Genomic DNA, 23604 nt, shown 5'->3' on the forward strand with positions numbered 1-23604 from the left:
CCAAATTTCAAGTTATTAGTTCAACAGTTGTCATATGCTCTCCCAGGTAACCCAGTCCTAAGCCATTTAGGGCTTTAAGATAATGACCAGCACTTTATATTTTGCCCAGAAATATATTGGCAGCCAATGCAGTTGTTTTAAAACAGGCATAATATGGTCTCTCCAAGAAACCACAGAGATCATTCTAGCTGCTGCATTTTGGACCAACAGAAATTTCTGAAGTACATACAAAGGCAGTCCACATAGAGCATATTGCAGTAGTCAACCTAAGAAATTACCAGAGAGTGCACCACAGTTCTGAGATCATTATCTTCAAGAAGCGAACACAGCTGTCATAACAACCAAAGTTGGTAGAAAGTGCTCCTATCTATAGCCCCAACCTGAGAAACCAGAGTGAGGCCTGGGTCAAGAAGCACTCCCAAGCTACATACTGTTCCTTCGGGGGGGGGGGAGTGCAACCCTATCCAGAACAGGAAGATCTATCATGTCTCTCAAAGTATGACACCTTACCATGAGTACCTCTGTCTTGTTTGGATTAAGTTTCAATTTATTATCTCACATCCCGTCCATTACTGCCTGTAGCAGGCATTTAGGGGGGTTATGCCATTTCCTGATGATGATGTCATGGAGAAATAGATGTGGGTGTCGTCAGCATATTGATAACACCCTGCTCCAAATCTCTTGATGATCCCACCCAGCGGTTTCATGTAGAAGTTAAAAAGCAGCAGAGATAGGATGGAGACCTGAGGGGCAACATACAATAGCTCTTGTTTCAGAGAGCAACTATCTCCTTGCGACACCATCTGGAATCTACCAGAGAGATAGGAGTGGAATCACTGCAAAGCAGTACCACCTGTTCCCAAATCCCCCATACAAACCAGAAGGATACCATAGTCAATGGTAATGAAAGCTGCAGAAAGGTCCAAAAGAACTAACAGAGTCACATTCCCTCTGTCTAATCCTTGAAAAAGATCATCCATCAGGCCGACCAAGGCTCTCTCCATCCCATAGCCTGCTCTAAAGCCAGTTTGAAATGGATCTAGATAATTGATATCTTCCCAAACTGCCTGGAATTGATCAGCCACCACCCTCTCAATTATCTTGCCCACCCAAGAGAGGTTGGAGACTGGCCTATAACTATCCATTACCAAGGGCTCTAGGGCAGGCTATCTCTCTGCAACACCATCTGGAATCCACCAGAGAGATAGGAATGGAACCACTGCAAAGCAGTACCACCTATTCCCAAATCCCGCAATTGACCCCATCATAACCATGGAGTCCAAGTTGGTTCAAATGCAAGAGATTTTATCAAAAAGCCAAAAGCAAAACGTTGTTAAAAGCATCACAGCGGGATGATGAAAAATCCACATCTAAGTTCATAGAGGAGGGAACCTGTCCTGAGTCAATTTCCTCACAACTCTGAACAATTCTGCTGGACACATACTTGCCAAAACAATATTTGCAGAATAGAATTGCTTCTTCGCTATACATATTGCCACAGAATACTGGTAAGCCTTCAAATGGGCTTTATGTCATGTATTATCAGATTCAAGTCGAGTCTTCCTCCACTTTCACTCTAGTCTACTTCCTTGCCGCTTCAGCTCCAGTAGTTTTTCAGTGTACCATGGAGCCAGTTTTGAAGTGGAATGGAGAAGACACTTGGGGCGTTAGTGTCTACTGTCCTAATAGGCTCCCTGTTCCAGGTCTCCACCAGGGCATCAACAAAATCAATTCTAAAACCCTCCAAGGCCTCTTGGAATCCTGTAGGATCCAAAGCATTCTTGAGGGGACCATCCTAATAGGTCCTGCACCCCTGAAGAGTTGGGTTGTGGCTATGAAACTAACCTTAACCAGATGGTGGTCCATCCATGACAATGGAGACACTCAAAAAGTCTCCACCCATGGAACAACACCCTGATCTGAGCAAAAGACCAAATCAAGAAAGTTATCAGCAGTGTGTGTTGGTCCTGTGACTAATTGGGATATGCACATAGTTGTCATGGCTGCTATGAACTCCTGAGCTGCACCAGACAAACCAGGCCCAAAGTCAACACCAAAAGCCTGGGCAACTCCAACACCAACTCTGTGAGCAGCTCCACCAGCTCAGTTAGGGACTCTATTGGGCAACAGAATGCTTGGCTCACCAACAGAATAAGTAAAGCAGTCTATCCAAAGTCCCCAAGCCAAGAGACACACACACAATATAGTCCAGTTCTCTCATGGGGATTCTGGTAAAGGAGATATTATTCCAATGAATCACAGCCACTCCAACCCAACCCCTTCCCCTAACCTGCTCCACCACAGAGTACCCAACAGGGAGTAGCTGAATCCATACCGGGCCACTAGCCTTTCCCAACCAGATCTCAGTTATACAGGCCAAAACGGCTCCCTCATCCATGATCAAATAATTGATTATTTCGGTCTTATTTTGAACCGACCTGGTATTACAAAGGAGCAAGGTCAGGTTGTGTGTTTGGTTGGAACTACTCACTGAGGTCTGAGAGCTAACAAGACAGCTGGAAGGGGGGAAAGCTACTACATTTCTGATCTCCTTTGCCCTGTAATGGCCTGATGACCTGCCAAAGCCAAATGTTCTATTCCCCACCACTACTGTAACAGCTGCTCCTGAACCCCCAAAAGGTTCTCCCTACTCTCTCATCTGTACCAGAGCCCTGAGACATAACTGTAACTAGCCAGGCATTAACAAAGAGCAAAAGGAGTCTCTTCATAATAACATAAAGGACATCCAACAAAAAAAAACTCTCACAAAAAACTGGTTATATATATATATCTCTGAACCCACCCAAAGAATATCAAAAATACAAGAACAACAAACACCCTACACTCTCCATCCCACTCCAAAGACCGCCACCAAAGACCAGCCCACTTGGGCTGCCAGCTTCAGCAGCTGCACCCACCAGATGGCCGCTTGCCTCCCTCTTATCATCAGGAGGGCCAGCCACCCACGCCTCTCACACGTGGTCATGGCCTCCCTCCAGAAGCTGTTACACATCTGAAGATAGGCAGCCAGAGCAGAGAGAAAACTGTCCCAAAGTCCTCTCACAGCCAAAGATGTGAAAAGGCCAGATGACACAGTGTCCAGCTTCACCTCCTTCACTCTCCGGTGCCAGACAGCCGCTTGCCTCCCTCTTGTTACATCTTAACATTGATGTAAAAATGCCTTGATCCCCACCAGCCACCACAACTGGCCAAGCTTTGCTGCTACATGTGCACACACCCGTCTTTTAAAACTTCATTTAAATTGTGAAGCAGCGTTTGTGGTATTTCTCACAAACGGAAGCGTCACAAATTACATCTATAGCAGTGCATGCAATCTACATTCTGCATTGCTGAAAAGTCCAGTCTCCATGCTGATGTTTAAAATGAACTCTGAAACAAAGACATGCATACAGACACCGGTACTTGCATACAATGAAGCACATGCCGAGCTCTAAAGGGAAGTGAGTGCTGCCTGCTGGTGCCCCGAGGCCTATTTCCTAATGCTCTTTCATGGCCTTTCCAACTAAGCCTTCTGCCTGAAAACACCAACCACGCATTGGAAACTGGGATCTCTTTACTTTTCGAAGGTCCATGCCATTGTAACTGTAGCTTTCTGTGGCATGAATAATGTACCATATTAGTTAGACATGCTCTTGGTTGTGCACTCCAGCCAGCAAGTAGCGGAGTGGTAGAAGCTATCACTGAATAATGATTAATTACTCTCCCTTCTGGCCAATCTTAGTTTAGTAAACTGGTCACACAGCATGTTACACGGGCTGTGTCAGCTTCATATGAGATTACTCCCTCAACGATGCACATCGCAACCATTGTTTGCTTCCAGTTTGTGCCGAATGAGAGTTTAGATGGAAACTCATTTATCTACTTATCTTGACTGCCAGTCAGAAATACTAAACCCAGTGGCATCTACTGCAGACCAAACACACACTCTATAGAACAGTTTGTTCTCCAAGAGCTTGTGTTTGTGCCCAGCATATAAGGATGGGCAGTTTGTGGTTTTCAAACTGCCCTGGGGGTTCTTCAATGAGAAGACTAGTAATGGAGAACAAGGTTTGACCGAAGACTGCTTGCCTGCCATTAGGGATCTATCCTTGCAGTGTGCAGCTGCAAGTGTCAGTGTGTCCCAGGTCTCCAGTGGCAGAAGTGGAGGTAGCAACAGAGCTCTTCTCAGTGATCAGCTCCCTTCAGCTGCCATGATGCCACCCCACTGCTAAATGCTCATGAAATGATGTGATGTTATGACATAGCATCATTCTGAGGGGATTTCTGGGGTGAGGGGCAGTGGCAACCAGCAGCACCGGGCTACCAAGTTCTCTTCCACTGCTGCTGCCAGCAGGAAATCTAACGAAATGGCTAAAGAAGTGGGGTGGGTGGGAAGGACAGCTGCAATCACTAGAAAACCTAGCTTGGCACTATAAGGACCATTCACTCCTCTATGGGCTGCCCCATCTGCTTTGATAATCACTGGAAACTTTGATGCAGGTGTTCTTGCCACTGGAGGCATGGCAAACAAGAAGGCCTTCTTAGTGGTAACAACATTGTAAAATGCCTTTCTGCTGCCTGCAATGCCTTTCCCTTTTGGTCTCCACATGAGGCTCCTTCAGGTGTCATGTTACGACAGCTTTTTTAAGGGCATTCGAGGTAGTGAGGCAGCTGTTCAGAGAAGGCTTTTTTGTTGATATTAGAAGCTGGTTAGTGAGCCTTTTATTCTTCTGTGGTACAACAATTTTATGTTTGGATGTTTTGTGGTTTTGATGGGTTTTATGACTGTATATATTTGTGCTGGCCAACATGAAACACAGCAGTAGGTTGGCTTAAGATGGCCTACAGGTCTGCCGGGAGCCTCTAGCATCCCTGCAAAAACGGGCTGTTGTATAGCCAAACAGGCATCACACAGGGGAGGGAGTCATTCTTGCGCCTCTCTTTTTGCTACAAAAGGCCTTTCCACCTACCTAAGTATGTTTCTGAGGGCTGCACAACCCTCACAACATATTTATGCAAGTGGAAAGTTCTTTTGCAGCAAGGAGAGTGAAGCAAAAAGCTATGTAAAGGGCTGCCTCTGCAGGGACGCGAAGGTTCCCTGTAGACCCACAGCCCTTCTTAAGCTGCCTTACTACTGTGCATCATGTTGACCACTGTACAGGGTATATTGTTGTTGCTGTTAGTGACAAGAAAGGCAGATAATAATGTTTTAAAAACCTTTTAAAAGACTATTGCCTCCAATTGCTACTGGTGCCAGCAGAGGCCATCATTTTATTTTATTTTTACTCATTATCTCAGAAATATAAAGAGGAAATACACATCAACTATATATTTCCCACATTTCCCACATCTGAGTCGCATGTGAGTCAAACATCACCAACTATCAGTAATCAGCAGAGGAATAAGTGTCATTACTCGATCAGTCTTTTTTTTCTTAACTAAAATAGCTATGGGAGATCAGGAGCAAGCCCGTGGCACGTGGAAAGAGGGTATTTAACTCCTTCCCCTCATGCTGTGATCCTGATGAAACTGACTTCCTCAAAGCTACTGCGAGCACTGGGAAGCAAACTTGCATTGGTACCAATCGAAGTTTTTTACTTCAGTAGACCTATGAAAGGTGCAATGGTCTACAAAATGCCAAATCTCTTCCTATTTTAAATTTCATCTGTTATTTAGGAATTTAATATCCATGTGAAGTGGCTAGAGAATGGTAGGGTGTTTTTTGGCAGTATGAAGTAGCACCTGCATTTTTCCTAAGTTTTCTCTAAGTGTGGCTTAAGGCAAGGTCAAGACTACTTGCGGTTTTTCACAAATGTTTGGCAGTGCTCCCACCATTGATTTTGGTATTGTTATGAAAGTCTTCACCAATGCATTTACATTATGCTCTCTGGCTCTTGCTCTCAATGGCATCATCAAGTAGTTAGATATGACTGGCTATGTAACAGCATAATGACACTGTATTTGTTGTTCAGGCCCTGATTTGCTGGCATCCCTCATTTGACCAACTCAGAAAGGAGAAAGAAACAACAGCCATTTTAAAAAAATGGTAACAAACCAGGAGAGGTCTACCAATGGCTACTAGTCTGAGGGCTACAGGCCACCTCCAGCCTCAGAGGCAAGATGCCTCTGAATACCAGTTGTAGGGGAGTAACAGCAGGAGAGAAGGCATGGCTACAGCTCCTGCCTGTAGGCTTCCAGTGGCATCTGGTGGGCCACTGTGTGAAACAGGATGCTGGACTAGATGGGCCTTGGGCCTGATCCAGCAGGGCTGTTCTTATGTTCTTATGTTATGTCCTGATACCTTCCCAGCATGTCCAAACAAGAATGTGGAGTGTATATAGAATGACCATTTGGATGAACAACACCCATGCAGTAAAGGGATGTGCCAGGAGGGCATCAAGATGCAGAAGATGTCCTGCATCCTGATGTCCCCCAGGATGCTTAAGAGAGGAGACAACAACTAAGACTATGTTCTTAGTTGCAGCCAAGAGGCAGAATACCCCTAAGAGAATAATTTTATTTTAAAGCTGTGCAAACTACTTGGGCAATATTTCTACATACCAAATCAACTATTTCTGACCTGAAAAGTCCAAACTAGAGAATCTTCAGCACAGTTCTATTTCAAAGTAGCTGATAATGTGGAGGCAATGCTGATTGCATTATGTTCCACCCAAGCTTCCTTTACTTGGCTATATTTTGGTGCTTTATTTTTTCATTCTTTTTTTCAATGTTATATGTGATTAGTAGCTGTAATATACAGATGAAACTCGGAAAATTAGAATATTGTGCAAAAGTCCATTAATTTCAGTAATGCAAATTAAAAGGTGAAACTGATATATGAGACAGACACATTACATGCAAAGCGAGATAAGTCAAGCCTTAATTTGTTATAATTGTGATGACCATGGCGTACAGCTCATGAAAACCCCAAATCCACAATCTCAGAAAATTAGAATATTACATGGAACCAAGAAGACAAGGATTGAAGAATAGAACAATATCGGACCTCTGAAAAGTATAAGCATGCATATGTATTCAGTACTTGGTTTGGGCCCCTTTTGCAGCAATTACTGCCTCAATGCGGCGTGGCATGGATGCTATCAGCCTGTGGCACTGATGAGGTATTATGGAAGACCAGGATGCTTCATTAGCGGCCTTCAGCAATTCTGCATTGTTTGGTCTCATGTCTCTCATCCTTCTCTTGGCAATGCCCCATAGATTCTCTATGGGGTCAGGTCAGGCGAATTTGCTGGCCAATCAAGCACAGTACACTGTATACTTTTCAGAGGTCCGATATTGTTCTATTCTTCAATCCTTGTCTTCTTGGTTCCATGTAATATTCTAATTTTCTGAGATTGTGGATTTGGGGTTTTCATGAGCTGTACGCCATGATCATCACAATTATAACAAATTAAGGCTTGATTTATCTCGCTTTGCATGTAATGCGTCTGTCTCATATATCAGTTTCACCTTTTAATTTGCATTACTGAAATTAATGGACTTTTGCACGATATTCTAATTTTCCGAGTTTCACCTGTATATTACAGTAGCCCCACCCCCCCTTTTTGTGTGTGTGCTCAACTTTCATTTCCTTGGCCAATATTTGGCCTACCATTGTTATTATTTCATTTATTCCAATAGGTTTGCACTGTTTTCTGAAATTGGGTTGGAACTATATTTGTAGTAATTAGAAGCCGATCCTGAAGCACTAAGTTGACACAGCAGAACCCAACTTATAGTAAACAATATTAGTAGTATGATTCTGTCTAGCAAAGATATCCTGTACTGGATATGATAGCTGACCTCTATTGCATATTTTATATAAGTTGCATTCTAGCCTGCAAAACCCCCAATAAAAGAACGTGAAAGTCTATTACTTCCTCAATCAACACACAGTCTGTGACATGATTTCTCATAGAAAAATGATGGCCAGACTCCGTTGAAATATAGAAAAGAGGGAGACAGAGTTGGCATGGTTTAAATAACTCACCTGTCTGCTGCTCACTCAAAAAATGGAAGGTGATGGGAATTGGGGAAAGTGATCACAGGACATATGAACCCCAATAAACAATTCTGGCTTCCACCTATGTGGGTGGTTGCCTATCCTTTGACAAATTCCTTGGGGGTTTGTCAATTTTCATTATATGCTGGCAACCATTCTATCACTTCTTATCTCTGACTTGAATTGGAAAATTATGAAGCAACAGATGGGAACAGCTTTGCCTGTCATTCAACAGAAGACCTAAGCAAGGTAGAGGAAAGGAACGGCTCTGTCCTCCAAGAACGTGGACAGCGTATATCAGAGCAAGACTCAGGTTCTCGGCGGGGCAGGGGGAGCACCTTTTCCCAAATTTGCTTTTTCTTCACTTTGACCTTGTTCCAAGTTTACTTTTTTTTTTGTAGTTTTGAACAACCCCCCACGCCCAGCAACAACAACCTGTTTTTGCTATAACCAGGCAGCAGAAATCATGTGAAGAAACACAGAGAGGAGACTCCTCAAACACATTTCAGATAAGAAATCCTTTATCTCTTGATTCAGAATGCATGGTTGGGGGGGCGGGGTTTGTGTGTGTGTGTGTGGGGAGGGGTATTTCTGAGGAAGAAATGTACTGTCTCAATGTTGCCCTGATTGGGAGTGGGGAAGAGAAGTAGTAGACATCTGACAAGCAGTGCTTTCACGAAACTGTGAAACAGCTACCTTTTCTATGGAGAGAAATTAAGGTCAAATCAGATGTTGCTTTCAACATATACTATGAAATCATGTGCTTGTTTTTCCTTTGCTAAACAGAATGTGTGAGAGCCCTTGTCTGGACTGGGACACAGCTGGGGGAGTGGGATTCAACCCCTTGCCCCTGCCACAATCTCCATCCAGGAACGTTCAATGCCCCCACCCCCTGGTGGCTGTTATTTGACCAGGGAAAAGCTCACATTTACACCAATAGCTATCTTGCTTCCTGGTCAAATAGCACGCAGCCATGGGTGGAGCAATTTGGATTAGGAGCAAGGTGGTTAATGCTACCCCACCCCTGTGCTGTGATCCTTACCTTTACTGGGGACCCCATGTGGGCTATTTAACAAAGAAAAAAAACAAGCAAGCTGTGGCATAGCACACTGATAAAGAAACATACAATTTTACCCTTAGATGAAGTTAAATGTGTAGGTGGTGAGGAACCCCATAACTGGCCTGATCCAAGTGCAGAGCAGTATGGGAAGAAGCCACGGAAGCAGCTTTGCTACTGCTGGTGGTGGTAATATCTGAATTAGTCCTCAGATTTCACTTGACCCATGTGCCTTGTGAGCTCAGAGTCTATGTACTTTTTCCCATTGTGGGGAGAAAGTCAATTTGTTCAATTCCCCCTTACCCACTTTCCAATTAAGACATCATATATGGAATCAACATGGAAAAGAAACCACTACAATCTGACCAGCTTAAAAAGAAAGTTATACATTACATCATATGGGAATGTATGATCTATTCAGTCCAACAGGTACACTTTGAGGTCATTCACATGACCAGTCGGGCACGGCAGGAGGGGAAGGCTAGTTAAACTCACCTTCCCCCCAGACGACTGCTGACAAGATACTGGGAGCACGGACCACGTGATTCCAGGCGATCCATGCTATGTGTCGCAGTGGAGAGCTCTGGAGGCTGGGATCACACATATCTCACAATGCACCACGCAACATGGCCCCCATCTCTGTGTCTGCTGGGGCTGAACATAGCCCCAGTGAACACACAATCCTGGAGCTTGAGCTGTTAACCTTGGCTAAGAGCCAGGTTTAAAAACAGGGCCAGGCAGTGCTGCCCCACTGGGATCAGGCCCAATCCCAGTGGTTCTCATGCACAGCTTAACCCAGGCTAGGCTTCCCATGAGAATATCCCCCTTTTCTATCAAGTTTCTGCCCAATGGAAATAGAACAAACTTTGGGCCCCAGGTGCTTAATGTTTAGTGTTTTGACTATGAATAATATCTTACCTTTAGGCAGAAATAAACGCAGACAAGTCCCTTCATGTCCCCAAACCATTTTGCACATGGTTTGGACCATCTTAAGATTAGCCAAATGCAAGCATAGGTTCATGTTACAATTTCCTCAATACAAGTCATTCTTCCTTCACCCAAGATCTCACTTAATTTCAAAGCCTAGTTCACCTGAACAGCAGAAGAAGTAGCAAAACTCTTCCTCAGCTGCACCACTTCAGTCTGCAAGTAGGAAAATGGCATGGTTGAAAGTGCCAATATATTGGGAGAGGGAAGCATAAAATCCCTCCACATAGAGATGTAATGGAGAAAGGTTCCAGCATAGTCTTCTCCACAATACTGTAATTTCATATAGAGTTATTTCCCATAGAGAAGCATACAGACATGTGATCCCCAATGTACAATCCAAAGTGGTACAGTCTAGGAAGAGGTTTACTATGTCATCTGCTCTCCTAATCACTAGACTTCATTGGCAAGCCTCTGTTGGAGTTGCTTGATTTAGCTACCAGTTAATATCTCTGGGGCATCTCTCTGCAGTTCTGCTAAATTCTCCTTTGTTGAAACAGTCAAACCTGCATTTTAAGAGAAGAACATTCATTCAGCACAAATCTCCCAGTCTACAGCTTAGGACTCAACCGAATAATGTAATGTCTATGGGGATGCAGTGATGGATATTGGGGAGCTGACAGTCTGGGAAGACAGAATGAGATCTTTGGGTTGCCCTCTAATGAATATGAACAGAGCACGTACTCTGAGCATGAACCAAACTCTTCATGAAGTAGCACAAAGCATCGAGTGAGAAATGCATCACAGACCCAAGTCACAATAGCATCACTAGTTCTAGAGAACAAGGATAGCTATTTGTTTTAAAACATTTATATCCTGCTTTTCATGCCAAGGCAAGCCAACATGGTTTACAGCCCCAAATAATACAAAACATAATATTCAATGAAGGCAGTAAATTACAATACAATACAGAAAATAGCAGCTTAAAAGACCCAGAACACCAGCTGCCAAAACAGCCTACAAAAGAATCAGCTTCCTTCAAAATCACAACCAAATCCCTGTATTTAACTACCCCCCTCAAAGGAATATAGTTTAAGGAATCAAATATGGATCCAGTGGAAGCACAGTCCATAATGTTGGTGCCACTACTGAAAAGACTCCGATCCTGGTAGATGCCTGCCACACTTTGGGTGGCAAAAGTATTATTCCTTAGACAATGACTGATTGTATGGAAGACACATATTAGAGGCAATGCTATATATTTAGGATTGCTAGTGTTTAAAAGCTTCCTTGCAATATTTGCAGTTGCAGATGAGAAATGCTAATAAAGCAATTGGAATTTTCCAACAGTTGTTGAAGGTCTATGGAGGGGGAGGCAAAGAAAAGGGGTAACACTGCAACATTAAACTATTGGAGAGAATGCAGAATGATGCAGAACAGACCAGTTTGTTCTTTTGCATTGAAAAGGCTAACATTTTCTTGTTATTTCAAACGGGAAAGTGGATACAATAGCCAAATCTCACTGCGGCAGATTGTTATGTACTTAAAAAGAAAAACAGATGTGTATGTCCCTATGTTATTTGGTTGGTTTTTATTTTAAAAAGTACAAGGCTGCTTGCTCATTTCAGCATTGGAAATGATACACAATTAAGTTGCATTTGAGTGGAGAATTGCTGAATTAAGACTCTGAAATAACATGAAAATCCCATCCTCACAAAGATTGTTCATCCACTTTTGAGAGTATATGTTCCCAACAAGTGATCTCACTTTCTGGCAAGGTGAAAATATATCCTGAAATAACTGGGAAGATTTGTACAACTCTCAGCTGAGGCCCATGGAACCCCTGTTGGCTCTTTTCTGCAGCTTTTTGTACTGAATTGCCCGATGAAAATTTGCACTTGGCAACAGGCCTAGGGATGTCATTTTCAATCCCCCATCATAAAACAGACATCTTGGCTCATTCAGCTCATCCCCTTCACTCTGTTGACATTGCAAGGATTTACTCCAGCTTATAGATTTATTCAATTAATTTATTTATTTATGATGGACATTTATCTGGCCTCGCTCACCATTATGTCTGGGCATATGTACTTTAAATGATAAGCAAAATGTATAACAAGTAAAGGACAGATGCCAAACTCCTTGGATCATGAGAGGGAAAAGCCTTGCTGGTAGGTGGAATACTATTATGCTGCAAAACCCTCCATGTGCTGATTTTGTAATGATGTTCCTAAAAAATGGTAAATGTGTTTCAAGCTGTTTAGTTGCCTGTTATATTCAACAGGGATTTTTTTTTTTTAAGATTTGTAGCAACCAAGTGTCCATAGTTCATTTCTTTAGAAATGGCAACTGTCTTTTATTATATGCCACTGACCTAGCATTCAGGTATGATCAGCAGACTCACGTGATGCAGCTTCTACAGATGGAAAGCCGTCTGTCAGGGTCCAGGGATACTGTAGCAGATTCCTGCAGCGAGCAAAGGATTAGACTAGTGGACCTCTAAGGTCTCTTCTAATTCTAACTCACTCTCTTAACCCTAGTTAAGAGGATTGGTGGCTTGGTGGGTTTGCCGGGCATGATTCCACCGGTTCTCATACATGGGCAAAACTGGGCTTGGCTTCACTAGCCTCGTTTTGCCTGCACATGAGAACAGCCTCAGGAAATGCTTGAATGGACCTAGTATTATGAGGGAGGAAGTCCCAGAACTTTCCCCACAGAGTTCTGTGGGGAAAGTGCTAGAAAGGACAACATGTTCCAGTGTTCTGTGCACACTTCTCAAAATGGTGCTAGGCCTCAAGCAGGTTTCATTTCGCTTAGCTGCCTATTAAAGGCAAAGCACAGTACTGTATGGGGAGGAACAGTCACCTCTGCATGGCGCTAAGGTGCTATGCAGAGTTTCCAGCTTTAGCCAAAGTTTTGCACTAGTCTAACAGACAATTAATCAGGAAGCCACACTTTGGGTTGATGGGAGCTCCCACTGGCTTATGATCCTTGCACTGACCTAGTTCCACCAACACTGGAACTAGATCTAGTTTCACCCTAAAGAACACTGAACTAGTTCCACCTTAAAGGAAGGAGTAAAATTTCCCTGTTCCCCTCTAGTTAAATGTTAGTGATTTCTATGATGTTCCCCCTTAGTTCTTTTCTTTGCTAAGCGAAAAGACCCACTCCGCCCCCCCGCCCCCACCAAGTGTTTGTCTTTATATTTAGGAAAGCACTACTTTAATGGAAAAGTCTAACAAGGAATATGGCCTGAGACTGTTCTCCACACACATGAATTCAGAGACATGCATTCCTCAAAGTGAACTTTTGTAAGCTGTTGGCATTTGTAGGTGTAGTGCAGGGCATTCATTTAATACCTGTCCTTGTAATAGTAATAGATTAAACAAGTTACTACAAAAGAAGCATGTTTCAGCACTTAAGTTAATTGAAGTGTTACAAACTAAATATGATTCTCAATTGCTTCTGTATTTCAGATCACTTCATGCATGCAGATAAAGACGACAAAAATTACCAAATGGCTTTGGAAATGTGCAAATCAGGCGTACGATTCTGACATTTAGATCTGTGACCCAATTGCCATCTATACAAGAGTACCTTGAAAAACTTTAGATTTCCTTAAAGCTGTCGTGCTAAACCTTTGAACTGTATATTAATGTAGTTCCATGCAAGAACATCAAGCTTCATTCAAATGGAGAGCCCTTGGCATCAGAGTCTGACAAATTTAATTTAACCCAGCAAATAATCTTTTCCCAATTCATTTCATGGGCCAAATCAGAAAGAGCTTGTTGAAAAGAAGGATTGGTTTCTCTGGTATACAACACATGGTCTTTGGAATGTTGGTTTGAGCTCAGTTTTTTGGCTTAACCAGGAGGAGCAGCTGTATCACTGAACCACTTCGTACAATTACATCGTATTGGCTGGTTCTCCATTAAAAAAAAAAAAAAGACGACGACTGATTTAGCATGGACACTAATCACTTATCTTGGCTATAAAGAGGGATGGCCCGTTCTGGAACGTCTGACAAATATTAAACATAGTTTATTTTCAGCAAGTCTCTGCAACAAGATAAATAAGAGATGGAGAAATGCATCGTCTCTCATAACATAAAAGCCAGATGGCAGCTCTAGTTTGCAGTTATTTCATTTAATCAAGAAATTACCAACAATCCTAATAGGTGAATGGTATTTTTCCGCAAAAATGTAACAATATGGGGGCTACGCTGGGCATGGGTATAAAACTCTTATTGCTTAGAGCAAATCAGTTCTGAAAGCAAATTCTGCAATAGGTTGGCAATCTTTCTGGTGCTAGGATACCAGCAAGTTTTTCATCTACAGTTCTTTTCACCTCCAGAGCCAGAACCATTTCACACCGTACCATGGGTACACTCGTGTTTGTCATGCATTTGCTGTGGCAAGTGCATAAAGCATTAATGAGAGCTGCACATCTTCATGCACTTGACATGTGCAGGGAGTCACAGCCATGCTCACACCTTCCCTAATAATCAGGGGTTTGCATCTTCTTTGCACATGTTAAGAGTTTATCTCAGAGACACTAGTACTACATGCATAGTGCTGTGAGGCATGAAGTTATTCTAATAGACTGAGATGACTATTTGAGGGGCCTGCAGAAGGACAGCTTTACTAATGGCAGACATCTGCATGCAGAAACTGGAAATAACAATACAGATTCCCACATGCCAGTTCATATGAGCCATTCATGTGAACATGGATGTATGAAGCTGCCAAGAGCCCCTGGTGGCGCAGTGGTAAAACTGCCGCCCTGTAACCAGAAGGTTGCAAGTTCGATCCTGACCAGGGGCTCAACGTTGACTCATCCTTCCGAGGTCGGTAAAATGAGTACCCAGAATGTTGGGGGCAATATGCTAAATCATTGTAAACTGCTTAGAGAGCTTCGGCTATAGAGCGGTATATAAATGTAAGTGCTATTGCTATTGCTATTGCTATATAATAGGTTAGACTATAGGTTTTTCTACGGATGCTAAGTCAGTCTGCACTGACTGGCAGTGGTTCTATAGGGCAGGGTTTCTTAACCTTGGGCCCCAGATGTTGTTGGACTACAACTCCCATAATCCCCAAGCAAAAGCCATTGCAGCTGAGGATTCTGGGAGTTGTCATCCAACAACGTCCGTGGGCCCAAGGTTATGAAACTCTGCTATAGAGTTTCCCCCAGCCCTATCATGAATTGTCAGGGCTACGTGACGCTGTATGCATGCTATGTGTCTTACTGTGTTCATTTAAAGTGAATGAGGGCTGTTTGTTGAAGCTCATTTTTCTCTACGGTACCCGCTCTGGGAAGCACTGCTCCCTGCAAAAAGTTAAGACTCCAAATAAGTGGCAATGGGGTGTGGAAAGGAGGAGGGATGGCATCGATTGCACTGGAGAAAGCTCTAGGGCAGCGAGTTGCGAGTGGTGGTCAGGGAGAAGCTGGGACGAGTGGAGAAAACAAAGCTATGGATGCAATTGTCTGTGTATATACTCAAGGGTAAGTCCTGTTCATTTCAGCTTCAGCTGACTCCTTAGTAAATCTTTATCCTTATTCAGCCTAGCAGATGCAGGGAACCAAGGAGGGCTAGATTTATGAGAAATGGCTGGGTGGGGAAGGAGCAGGTGAGTGATTACAGGGCCCTTGTTGGCATATTGCTCAGCTAAGCTGACTGAGTCCAAGATAGGAGATTATTCACTGGGCAAGATTTGTGACAGTGACACCTTCCAGAGGTCTCTATGATTCACAGTGCCCATGAGTGAATCAAACAGGTCAATAACAGACTGTTCAGCTCCCCAGAGTCTTGCCCAAGAAGAACAGCCTTCTGTCAACTCAGATGGAAAGGAAGCCCCTGAGACATCCCATTGGTGGCTCCTCCTCCACTCCTATTAGCCCTTTCTCATGAGTTCACCTCATAAGCTGTCCTATGAGAGAGGCAGAATCAAAGAGGTTAATCTTCCCCAACTTTGAGCATTAGCTCTTCTCCAACACATATTGACATCAGTGGTATAGACCTGGGGCCCGATAGTACAAGTGCGCTGCAAAAACTAATAGACATGTTAAGAAAGCTTCAGATAACAATTTGCTATGGGTTGACCATATAAATAAAGTTATTATTAAGTTGAGAAAGCTTCAAGCAGCTACAATCTTGGACCACCTCATTCTGCAATGGTGAGGTTACATAAGGGGACTGCACCATCCTCTTAATTTTGTTTAGGTGCAAACTGGTAAACAGCTATGTTAATCTTAAAATACTAGGGAAAGTTGACCTCGGTATGTGTGCACTGGAAGCAGATAAAAGAATATAGACATATCTTATTTATTTATTTATTATTTCTTTATTTGTTCGATTTATAGACTGCCCTTACAAAATAGCTCAGGGCGGTTCACAAACATCAAAGACCCTTTAAAACAATTTAAGAGCTCTGAAAACAAAGAGTTGCTTTCTTGAGGGGTAACAGGGAATGAGGAAAACAGAGGTAACAGAATGAGGAAAGAGGGTGATTAAAGCAAGGATTAGCACCTAGCAAGCTGGTTAGAAACAATCTTTCCATAAGGGGGTTTGTAGAATCTCTGTTTAGGTTCAGGTTACCCCTAATATGCAGTCAACGAGCTCCTTCTCGTGATCTATGAGAAGGGCTAGAGATCAGTCTGCAGGGAAAGTGGGTTAAACTTACCCTCCCCACAGACGATCATGGTTCCTTTGCAGGGTGCGCTCCGCACATGCCCTGATGATTCCCCACGTGCCAAGGCAATGGGGAGGGTCCGGGCCTGGGATCTGTTGTCCTGGCCCCCGGAAGTACCAGGATGCACCATGCAAATGCGCAGTGCATCATGGCGATCTCCCCTCCCATCACCAGGATCCTTGCAGTATGGCAGCCATGGCTGCAAGCAGCTGTGGCTGCCACACAAGGAAAAAAATGAGGTTAAGGGAGCACTCAGTCCCTTAACATTTTGAAGGGTGGCTAATTAAGCAGGTTTGCCACCATGGAGCTGCCAGGATTGGGCCCAATCTCGGCAGTTCACATGCATGTGCAAAACTGGGCTGGGCTCAGTTAACCTGATTTTGCATGCGCGTGTGAATAGCCTCACCATATCACAGAGCTGAGGAAGGGTTTGGGGGTAAAATGTTTTTAGAGAAAGAGGAAGAAAAGCCATTTTTCATAGTTACCTGCAGTCAAGGTGGGGACCTTATCTCTAAAAAGGACTTGAGCATGAGGCAAAGAGAATGGGATGCTGGGAACTGCAAGAGAGTTATGCCCTCATGGGAATGGTTTTTATAGTTGAAACATGCCTTGAGGACATGTATGTAGTTATGTTTTTTTGGGGGGGTGAGGGTGGGTTCCACTCCCCCAAGAATTCTGGGTACTTGTGTGGTTTTCATATTGATCAGGCAACATCCTGAGAGTTATTGCTTGGGTGCTTTGTTTTAAATAAAAACAAGTACTTAAGAAGTACTTGGCTACTTGGAGTCCATTTGATCTTCAAGTATTTTCATCCCATACTTTGTTTCAAGAGAAGGACATTTCAGGATTATGGATTTTTTTATCTATCTATCTATCTATCTATAAATTTTATTAGACTAAAATTCACATCTTACAAATCATTAATACACATTATATACTTACAAAAGAGAAAGAAAAACTAACCACGAATTTACAACTACATTATAACTACTGTTACATTTGTAGAGTATCATCACACACACATCCTTATACCTTTGATACACTATTTTAAAACTTTTCAACTTTTAATATCTTCAGCGTTATGTACCCACTTGTTATGTCTCAACTGGTTTCTGCTCAAAAGAAAATGATTTATAAGGTTACACAACTCATAAAATTATATGGAGCCAAATCATGAGCATGAGAATCCAAAGACTTTCCTATCTCTGCGGTAATGTGGGGGAGGAGATCCCTAACATCCACTGCCAGCGATGTCGCCAGGCAAAAGTGATGTACTTTTTGTACTGGCATAACTGTCTCAATTTACCAAGGATGAATCAAGTGGATGTTCTAGGACTGACCACCTCCCCACTCCACCGCCCAATTGTTTCCCCATTGCCTGCCTTTCAATTTTCCCTTGCTCCTTTGGGACACCACTGCTCTGATGACCAGAAGATTGATAATGCATACGATGGACTATAGGATGATCCATCTTGCTTCCTGTCCCATCTTTCTATTTTGTGGCCCTTTGATGATATCACTGTAATCAGCTCCCAAGCAGATCCATTCCCTGGATTGGTACTGTAGAGCAGGCCAATCCAACCCTTCCAATATTTTCCCACACACTCTCTTGGTGACTGGACAGTCCTGTAAAGAGTGAGCCATTGTCTCTGTCTGTAGCTCTTCTTTGCTCCTGTTACAGGTCAATTGATGGCATTTTTGTTCCTCTACAGTTTTCCAGGGCCCAGCTAGAGAAGAAAATTCCAGGCACACACCAACCTAATCATCTGGTTTAGTTTGTTTATAATAAGTGCAGCCAGCTGATCACAGAAATACCAATGAACACGCTTAGGGTGTTCGCCTCTTCAAACGGATATCCTAAGCATGAAGAACCTAGGCAGAAGGATGATTGACATGTTGGGGGTAGTATCTCAGGAGCCACTCTAGGTTCACTGTGTGTGTTTTCACCAGCTGTAAGTTTGAACACCCAAACAGGGCTTAGGTCTCTCATAACTGCAGTCACCTGTGCCACAGAGGAACTTCAGTGCTAGAATTCCTGTCACCAATGGTAGATATGCAAATAGGCATATATCAAATGACTCTTATAATTGATGACCCGTCAGTTGACTCAGGTCAGCCACTTTTGTTCAGGTTGGTGCTCTGATATGCACTAAAAGCACTGAACAATGTCTTCCGGGTGTGTACACGCATTGTGATTAGTCTGTGGCTGCTCCATCACACATGCAAGTCATCACTTGATGCTGCAATGAACAAGTGATCAATAGATACACATGAGCTAGTCAGTTTGATTTTAGCTACATCCTTTCTAGGTGGATGCCTGAGGGCCAAACTAGAAACACACAAACTGTCTCCTGCCCAGTGATGGCATCAGGTGGCTAGGCGCCTTGGGTCAAAGGCTCCATTGGGCTCCTCATGATGTGTTGGGGCTCTGCTCACATCCCAAGCGTATCAACAGGAGGTGACACACAGCAGGCAATAGCCCCTCCTACTCTCCCCATCAGTAAATGACAGGGAATGTTCCACAGCAGCTCTTCTCCCTCCCACTCTTGGAGGCTAGGAGGATGAGTAGCCCCATTCCCACATCCCACCCTCCATTCCCATTCACTAATAGAGATGGAAGACTGGAAGAAAATGAGTTAATGCCACTGTCAAATAACTCAGCAGCAGAGCCTTCTCTTTCTACCCTTCTCACAGGCCAATGGGCAATCTCCCAAGGACCTCTGAGGTTTATTTATTACATTTGTATGCCACCCCTCTCCTCTGGGTCACCCTACCATCCAATAGGAACATCCCATAAAGAAGAGGACTGAGATGATACTTTCAGTTGTACATGGGGGTGCAAGACAGAGCAGTGGCATACATCTCTTGGCCAACTTACACCACCATTGTAATCATGTTGGAAGGCTGTTGGATTCATCCTAGGCCAGGTGAGCCCTCAACTGGTTACCAGTCTGACTGACTCCTGACACCACCCCTGTTCTTGCTCTTTTTGTTGTTGTTTTAATGCAGCTGTGGGAATCTGATTTTGAAAAGAGCAGTAGTTGGTGGTTGGGTACTCAATCCTTTCTCTGCAGGTTGTTTTTCCCCCTAACCAAGTCACATACATACTCTCCACACAAGCTGCCTTCCCAAGTGTGGGGTGGGGGCACATCCCAGGTCAATGTATATCTTCTGTGTGAAAATAAAACAAACTTGGGGAGAGCAATTTTTAGCCTATCTATTCCCAAATCCCCTGTGGCTTCATTAAAATAAAACATACACATACTTCTATATACCCTGAGACACTTCATGTGTTTCACGAATCATGCCTTGTTTGCCCTCCTAAGCATTTTCCCCCCAGTGCTACCATTTTTTTGTCCTGTAAGGGACTAACAAAAAACAAACAAACAAAAAAACCCCACCAAATAAATCCCTCCCAAGTCTAGAAAATATTCTGTTTTAATGGTCATCCATTAAAACAGTCTTCCCCTCCCCCAACTTGTTTAAGAAATGCCAAATGTGTGGCCAGGGAGACATAGAAATAAAAAAGAGGGAAAATTAGATTTAAATTACTCATTTAGAATTGCTAGTTTCAATCAATGACAATTTTAAGACATTAAATACATTCCAGAGCAACTTGTCAAAAAAAAAAAAAAAGAATCTTGCAGTTGCTGGCATTTCTTGAGGTTTTTTAATAAGATCAGGGTCAGCGATGGGAAATAAGCAGGAAGATGAATAGGATGTCAGAATGAAATTGAGTTCCAAAAGAGTTATCTCAAGTTCCGTAACAAAAAGATCTCACAGAACTTTGTCTCAGACTGGATGGTTAGCGCATGATTCAGCATCACAGGCAGTTGGAAGGCTGACAATCCTCTCCAGAAGTATTAGCTGGCTGATATTTTATCAGCTTGAAAAACACCTCATTCCTTTGAATTCTGAGGAAAAAGAATGGTCTCCTCGTTTTCAGTCTTAATGATTTCTGATGCACCAAGCGTTTTCTCTCTCTTTCTTCCCCCACCTCTTTTTATTTTAAAATACAAGAACCAGATTAATTGTCTGAACCATCTGACTAGCTGCTACTATCACAGGGTGTACACCTTGTTAAAGTTTCAGAATTGTGGTTGAAAATACTATTTTAACAACCCATATGTCTTTGTTTTTCTTTGTTTGTTAAATATTCAGACGTTTTCATCTTCTAAACTGAACTGAAACTTCAATACACACGTCTTGTAATCAATAATGGCCACAATCCAAAGCTCCATTGGGTCTAAGGACATGCAGATGCTATCCCTGAAATCTTGTTGGCCTTAGGCTTATAGTTCTGAGCAAGCAGGGGCCACTCCATTTTAGTTCATTTTATTCATTTAATTAATATATCCTACCTTTTATCAGAAAGCTCAAGGCAATATACATGAGGTACCCAAGCATCCTCTCATCTAGGCATTGATCAGACCTAGACCTGTTTCCCTCCAGCAAGGAGGCTGTACCGTGTGCCTCAGATCATGCCTCGTGACTTCATTAATTTAACTGTTGGGGAATATACAATGGGGTTGTAGAAAACCATTCCCCAGTTGTACATAATTCAGCATGAATGCTGAAGTCTGCAGATGCATACAGGAGCTGGATTGGGGGCACATTTTTTAAAAAACTACTATCAAACATACTTTGAGAAAGATAGACTGTTAACTTAGGATTTACGTTTACCTAATACTGTGCTGGATGGAGGCCATTTTTTGTAATCTTATGGAATGTATATAGAGAGCAGGAATTGCACCAGGGCTAACTAAGTAGCACAAGCAAGCCAAGTGAGTCTTTTGGGGTGGCAATTTTAGGAGTGCCACTGTGCACATACATGACAATACAATAAATTCTGGATGCACCTCTTGAATCATGTGGTATAGCATGATCTTAAGCCAACTTGGAATGACACAGGGAATGAGTTACACAGATATAGATCCAGCAAATATTCTATAATTGACTGGAGTTACAGGTCTGTCCTGCTTACTAAATAGGTTACCAGTTGATAAATGCTTCATGCCACTGGCTCAAGAAAGGTCCTCTGTGATTATGTCACCATTACTACACAGAGGAGCTCAACTGCCATCCTGAAGTTTCCACAGACTAGAGGCAGCCAATACGTACCAGCAGTCACTGGCACAATTACTCTATGGTGCCCACCCAAGGCGCCCCTCCAATTTTGCCTCATTAGTCCAGTCTAAATTTCTAAGAGTGACCCTACAAGTTTCTTGTTGAGTCTCCAATGCTACCCTACACTTGGAAACTGGTACAATAAGGGCTGAGGCCAGAGTGTGGATAACCATTCTTACCATCTGGCTGAAACGATCCCTCAGCCCTCGGTGCCTGGCCCCTTTGACCCTGCAGGACAATTTCCATCCTCCTGGAAAAGTGCCACCTGGACTAAAGTGGTGCTTCTGGGCTTTTCCACTCCTTTACTTCTTGATATGGGCTGTGACAAGGCAAAAATGGCCATCAAACAGAGGATACTAGACACTGAGTGCCAGGCCGACCTAGGAAGGACTTAGACACACTGTCATTCCCGCTGTGTACTTGACACAGTTGAAATCCTAGACCACAGAAAGGCCTTCACCCTTGCCCATTGTCATGCCCTCTCCTCAGCTTTTTTAGAAGGCAAATACAGAAAGATTCCAATCATGGAGATATTTTGCCCTTGTGACACTGGGGAGGTTGAAACCACAGAGCACATACTCCTCTCTTGCCTCTTCTAAAGAGACAGCCATGCCAAACTTATACTCCCACAACTACTAAAGTATCCTGGTTGTTCAAGTCAAGCCTACACCTGGATGTTACTGTTGGACAAAGACCAGGCCTTCACATGTAACACTGCAGAGTTCTGTGCGCAGTGTGGCGCTCTTACACCTGGACTTTGGGGCCAAAGTCTAGAGCCTTCACACCACCTGGGGGCCCCTTAATCATCTTTAGTCTGTCCTGGGTGGTGTGGTCACCGCTGACCCACACTGTGCCAGGCAGCCAAGTGTGATTGTGACCTGTGTTGGGTGCTTTAGACATGGTGGGGGTGGGGTGGGGAATAAATATGTGGGATGGGAATATGTCAAGTTGTGTATTGAAATATTTCTGTTAATATTTCTGTTAATGCATATTTGCATAAATATACCCATTTTATATTCTTACATTCTTGTGAATTCAATTGCTGTTTGTGCCCTCAAAAACCCACGAGTTAAAAATACTGTATGTGTCACGGTGTGTGTTTAGAGGGGTGATGCTTATCTTGCAGTGGGGGGTCCAGTGGGAAAGGGGGGGCCTACAAAGGCCTTTAGGTTATATACCAGTTTTTAACCATGTATTAGCCTTGTAATGCTTTAACTACTGATTAATTTATTTTTCTGCTCAGTCCTCCCAGTTAGCTATCCTACTTATTATTTTATTATTTATTTTAGCTACTTTGCTTTATACATATTTTATATATTTTATATTTTATTCTTTTAAACAAAGATGCTTACTATTATGACTATAATCTTAGTGATTTTACAGTTTTGCCTTTGCTCTTTTATCTGTTTTAAGGGGTAATAGTTTTATAGTATTCTTCACAATTTTAGAGTAGTAATTCTAAAGTAGTATGACTTTACTGTTTTATAATTTGATAATGATTCATGCTCTATTCTATTTTATGCTGGTCTTGAACTGTAATAAAGATGATTGATTGATTGATTGAGTGATAGATAAATGGTTGACATCGTAGATAAGCTGTTGGTAAATGGATACTGCTGCCATAACAGTAAGAAGCTACGCTACTGCACCAACATATAACCAGAGCTAGTTTCAAGCATCAGTGTAACACAATCAATACCTTTTCAGTATAACACAGAAAGTAGAGTTCATGCATTCCCACCACCACCACCACCATAAGATCCTTGACCTATGGAAGCCAAGGCATTTTCACAAATCCC

The 23604-nt window shown here is 42.9% G+C and overlaps 1 long non-coding RNA gene across 2 annotated transcripts in view; it reads right to left on the minus strand.

Moving 5' to 3' along the window:
• LOC128326268 (uncharacterized) overlaps positions 1–23604 on the minus strand; it is a 64353-nt gene that overhangs the window by 29343 nt on the left and 11406 nt on the right. The window contains exon 3 of one of the 2 annotated variants that reach the window (XR_008307919.1): positions 22003–22124. The exons of the other annotated variant lie outside the window; for it this stretch is intronic. This is a non-coding gene — a long non-coding RNA (uncharacterized LOC128326268). Of the gene's footprint in view, positions 1–22002; positions 22125–23604 lie in introns of those variants that run through there. 2 annotated transcript variants of the gene reach the window in all.

The sequence above is a fragment of the Hemicordylus capensis genome, chromosome 5, assembly GCF_027244095.1.
Source record: "Hemicordylus capensis ecotype Gifberg chromosome 5, rHemCap1.1.pri, whole genome shotgun sequence".
NCBI classification, from domain to species: domain Eukaryota; kingdom Metazoa; phylum Chordata; class Lepidosauria; order Squamata; family Cordylidae; genus Hemicordylus; species Hemicordylus capensis.